Below are 6000 nucleotides of genomic sequence, written 5' to 3'. Positions count from 1 at the left end.
TGGATAAGCCGAAGGAACATGAGTCAGGTTGCAAAACTATTTGTTTATTTGGCATTCACATGCTACAAACGTGCTTTTAATTCCGTGATCAGATAGCATACTTTAAAGGACATGCAGCACTGATAGCTGTTCAATTTTTATTTTCATGATGCAATTTGGTGCATGCCTTTTTAATTGAAAAAGAATTTAGACTTCATTTTGAAGATGGAACAATTATTTTCATCCAGGGCATTTTGATGTCTCTTATGTTGGGATTCACAAATGTTAATTGTTCATTATAAAACACATGGGACAAAAAACCCCTGGATTTCTACAAAAAGGAAAAAAAGCACAGATAAATGCAAAAAGAACCATGATATTGGGTGCCCAAAGCACTCCTGTGAGCTGAAAAATCCCCTTACTGTGATATGTTTTCAGCAATGCAAGTAAATAGCTGACTGTAATGGCTTGTGGATTCATCAGAACTGTTAGGCTGAAGGTCTTGCTGTCACAGATTTGAAGCATTAGATAGAGGGAAGAAGCTCCAATGCCAAAAAGGATTCTTAATCATGCATATGATTATCATTAACCCGATAGTAAATTTGAAACAGTAAACATCTAGTCAACATTCAAATAACAAGTTGAGGAAAGATGGGCATTTTCAAAAGCCAAACACTTTTCCCTGTAAGCTAAAGGTTAAGGTTCTACAGCAACACAGAGGCTCAGATATAATATTTCAGAGTATTCAGATTCCACTTTTCACAAGAAGACTGGTGTGGCCAGCCAGGCATAGGTCAGTCAGTTTCACCTGACATCATTATATTCACTTTAGTTTTCAAATGGGGAGGTTATTTAATGAAGATGGCAGAGCAGGACACTAGAGATCCGTAAGGGTCTTTAACAACAACACAATTCTCCGTTAGTCATGTCTTTTTTCCCCACCCCATTTCCAGAAGTACTGCTATTTCGCATCGTAAATTCAAATATAGATCCAGATATGATTCTCCTGTAATACAAAGGTATTCAGAAAAGAGTGAGATTACAGTGCTGGTGAATGCAGGGGAAATACTTAATTTCATTATAGCTAGGATTTTATGTAGCTGTCTGAGGCTGACCTTGGCAAACTCTACATGTTAACTGCTAATCAATGGAAAAATCTTCTCTGAATGATACAAATGGAATACAGGTTGTTAAAAGATGTTCTGTTAGGCCTTGGAAAATAAGACTTTCGTTGCATAACCTCCCCACCTGAAAACTAATGTAAATATTGTTATGTCTATGGCCCCTTTGTATTAACTTTCCCAATATTTTAATGGTTTTTCTTTCTTCAACTCAAAATAAATCAAGTTCCTGTGTTTGCATATTTGCCAGCTTTTATTGCACAGCTATGATATTTTCAGTTATCATAATTTAAATCCACAGTGTTTGGTCTGGGCTTGCAAATTATCTAATGAGTAAGGCACAAACAATCCCAGTGATTTACAAAACTTAGCGACCATCATCAGGGCTGAAGTTCAGCTATTCACAATGAATTACTCACAAGATACTCACATGGAAAAAGCCTGTTTTGAGGGAATGCACAAATCATCTCAGACCTTCATAATGAGCTCATAACGGAAGCAGACGCAGTTAGACTAATTGTTCATTATAAATTATTCACTCAGCTCTATGCCAGCTAATCTAATGTCAATTGATATTTACGTGGAAAAGGAGGAAGATATTGCACTTTGTAGACTGGCTGGCTTCAGACATCATATATGGTTTGTTGTGATTTATGATGGCTTCACCTCTGCAGTTGCCTGAACTACAAATTGAGCCAAATCCCCACTTGCAGTCCCTGATGCCTGGAGGTGACACAGCTATAATGTGCTCACAGAAACTCAAATACATTGTAGAACCCTAAACACATAATAGCTAAATAAAACATGAGTTACTCCATAACGTAAAGGATTAGGTGTCTTCAAGGGATATTTTCTTCCTGACAATGATTAATAGCTTTTTTTTTTAAAGCAAGTCAGCACTATTTTTCTGAAATCTGATTTGAATTAAGAATAACTACCTCCCAGAGGGAGTGAGGAGCAAAGTTGTCATCCCTGGGAAGACAGCTGTCAGAGTTCAAGCAACACAACCTGCAGGCATTCAAAGCAGCAGAGAAAACAACAGATCAAATGAAAATTGCTGTTCATAATTTGAGTGGACTGGCTATTTACTTTATTGCATATGGATATATGAATATGCAGATAGAAGTGTTTGCAGTAGTTGAATACCTTTGTGACATAGTAGTTAGCTTACTTTTCATAGATCCCTCTTACAAAGAAACTTGAGAGAAGGAGCTCTGTAACTTTGGTTTCCAGTCACAGGATTTCCTCACTTCTGTTCAAGATTAATTTAGATTGACATATGGAATTCTAAAGCCATCTTCAGATGCACAAAAATACATCAGAAAAGAACAGCTTTTTGAGCTCACTTTAAGAAATACTCAAGCCCACCTTCTACTTTCTATATTACCTGCAGCCAGAGCTGGGAGTGGTGGGGAGCAGATAAGAGAATGCACCTCCAAGTTAAAAATCACCTGCTTCCCCTCTGTCCTGGGTAGCCAATAAAAGAAAATATGAAACATCCTACAGAAGTTTGGTTTCTCAGCTTAATGGCTATTTCACCACCTACAGGGTAATCCTGTTGCACTCATTGCTAAGGAGGTTAACAACAGAGAGGTTTGTTAAATAGAAAACATTCTTTATAAAAATCTACTCTGTTTGTTATCTCCCCCTCACAGAGAGTGAAGGGAGCCTGGTGGGTTCTGATAAAAAGGACTGTGCTAGACAAATGAATGGAAAGGTGCTGTGCCCAGCCTTTAAAACTTGTCACTCAGTCTAAGCAATTCATTGTGCAGATAAGCTTTCTCTGTGAAGGCCATTTAAAAAGGGGATGCCTGAATATTTTTATTTTCCAGAAGAAGAGAATAGATACAGACTGAATACAAACTGCATAGCCAAAAGCAAAGATACTGTTTGGATCATCACTAATCACCTTTTCAGCATAGACCTCATACCAAATAAATAATGTGTATATATATATATATTTTGTAGTCACTTCATACCAAACCAAAATCATAGAATGATAGCTGTAACGCGATGGAAAGCACAGCAGACTGCAAAGCAGTAAGGCCCTAGGTTGCAGCAAACAAGGATTTGCTCAAACCATAGATACAGAAATAAAGGAAAGAAGCTATTTACCTGCAGAAGGTCTTGGATATGCAGGGATCTTCAGCAAGGAATCCTTACCTCCACTGCCAACCCTTAAATGAAGTCTGGGAAGGGGTGGATCCTGGCTCCATCCCTTCTGGTCACTCAGGTACACTGTGTGCACCTGAGCTCACCTGGGTTGGTTCTGCCTTCCTAGCAGGTGCTCAAGCACTGTTTCAGGCCATGACTTAGCATTTCCACTATGTATTGAATATCCTGAAGAGGAAAGGAACTGCAGGTTTCATTGACTCCAACTCCTGGTTCATTTCCTGAAAGTACTCTACATTTTTCAGTGGCATGGGAATGTTTTTTATAAAGTTATACTGTATCTTTCAAAAACAACATACATTATATATTCCAAATAACTTAAAAGAACTACATAGATTTGCTTTGAACTCAGTCTTTAATTTTCTTCATATAAACCTATTAGAGATGTACGCTGCAGGCAGTGCAGGATAGGATAGTGTACCCTTTGCTGAGCTGAATTTGACTTGCTGTCTAGTCTGTAAGAAATGAAACTTGAACACATCTCCAAAAATGGTAAACTATCAATGCCAAGTCATTTCAGACTGTTGTTTGTTTTTCCACGCAAGGATCCAGATCATCAGCAGTGTAAATGTAGCTAACATCATGAACACCAGTTATCACAGTTTCCTGTGTTAAAAAAACACAGGAAAATAATATCCCTTAGGCAAAGGAGGCTTTCATCTTGTGGCATCTTGGTATTGGGTGAGACTCCACTTTAAACAATGACACTATTCACAAGCATATGAATGCACAGGGATAAAGCAAGTTTCAGGACTAGAAGAGAACTAATAAGATGCATGCTATTTACTTAAAAATATTTTGGGGAAATCAAAGTACTACATCACTAACCTCTAAAGAGCCAGTCTTTGCCTGATTTTCTAGTGAAAACCACTTACTTACTGAACTTAGAATGTACTCATTCAATAATACATATATCTGCACTTTCTTGTCTTCAACAGCCTGGTGAGCATAATCTTCTTTCACGTTTATTGTCAGTTTCACTTTCTGGCTTATATGGATGAACTTCTTTATCCATTCTTGTAGTTCTTGTCTGCTTTGCACAGAGAAAGATATCATCCTGGAACCTGAAATGATTCAGTAATGTTTTTATTTCTTCTTGCTTCTAAAATCTCCGGTTCTTTGCAAGAAAAAAAACATTTCATCCTTCAATATATTTTTTTTCAGATGAAAACAAAAAGTCTAAATGAATAAGAACAGTTCCTAAAGTCATAATACAATTAATGTCCAATAGTAAAGGATTTATTTTAGATGCTGAAGAACAAATATATGCAGTGTGTGAAAGAAAGAGAGTTCATTAGGTATATTTCAGTGTTCCCACTATGACTGTTCATGGGCAACTCTGAGTCTATTTTGCACAATAAACTTGTGAGGACAGGGAATATTATTCCTATTCCACAGTCAGGGATTTGAGGTCTAGAGAAGATAGAAGAGTATTTGTAAGACACAGAGACAGCCTTTCTTCCACAGAACTAGGCAATGCTGGAGTTTGAATCTTGTCTTGCATTGTAACTGGAGAAACGTCAGTCTGTCCGCGATGATTACATAGGAAAATATAAATCTTCTGGAGTTAGCAGTTAAACCAAGTGCCTAGAAGTAGATGCTGGGAATATATTAAGGGCCAAATATCACCACACCAAAAAAATGAGAAGAAACAGAATTTCCTTTGCATGTCTTCTGTACAGCAGACTTGGTTTCCTAGCTTTTATGCTAGAGAACCTATAAGAACATGCCTGGGAGATGGTGGCTGTGCCAAAGCAGAAAACTGTAAGTTCCAGAGATGAAAGGCAGATGATATGCCCAGTGGTCCTAGATGGGTTAGCCTGAACTGTACAACATTTTTAAACAGAGAGATTTCTGAAAAAGTCACAAAAATGTCTCTTCTAACTTTGTAGAACTTATTTCTTGTTGTACCTGTATTTCTGTTCCTGTAGAATCATGCAGAAACACAGCATGTTTCTCTTGTACAATAATGCTTTCTGGCCTACTAGGAATGCTCTAAATACTGTCTGTCAGAAGGTGTACAATGACACAGGAAGTCTTACAATAAGTATTTTGAAAGCCCTACACAAAGGTACGGATGCAGAAATAGTGTACCTTTGAAGTATCCAACACTGTGATCATTTAAGAATAGCCATCCACTTTCAGCTGATTGTTTCAATCATTCCGTTATTTATTGATGTATTTTCCAGTGACTAATTCACATCTCTGTTGGTAGGAAGCCTGTCCATCCCTATGCAGCAAAAAATGTAGCTCTGCAGGGAGTTTTGTCTATTTACAGTCAGGAGAACTTGCAAACAACCTTCTCAGGAGCAACTACATTCTTCCAATTATTTCACCTCTGATCAAGAAATTAGTTTTCAGAGCTTCATTAATTTTATTTGCCTCTTGCAAGAAGTATTTATTCACCCATCTTTGTTTTTTTTGTGTTCATTTTGTTGGTATTTTTATTTTCTACTGAAACTAACAAATTCCAGTATGGCATTGGTAGTACTTACTATGTCCCAGGGATGAACCTATTAAGGAATTTTCATTTGAATGTGCAATGATTACCTTACAATGACTCAAATACAATTTACTACAGCATCTATCTGCGTGTACTACATAGTTGTTGGGGTGAAAAACAAGAAATACAGAGACTTTCTCAGGTAGATCTAAATAAACTAGGTTAAAGCATTCACTTGAGACTCAATGAAGATACTCCATGTAAAACAACAAAAACAACAAAAAC

Source organism: Coturnix japonica, chromosome 1, assembly GCF_054131305.1.
Source record: "Coturnix japonica strain WE chromosome 1, WE-NBRP24, whole genome shotgun sequence".
Lineage (NCBI taxonomy): Eukaryota > Metazoa > Chordata > Aves > Galliformes > Phasianidae > Coturnix > Coturnix japonica.
The sequence above is the reverse complement of the archived record's forward strand: the minus strand, read 5'-3'. Positions refer to the sequence as shown.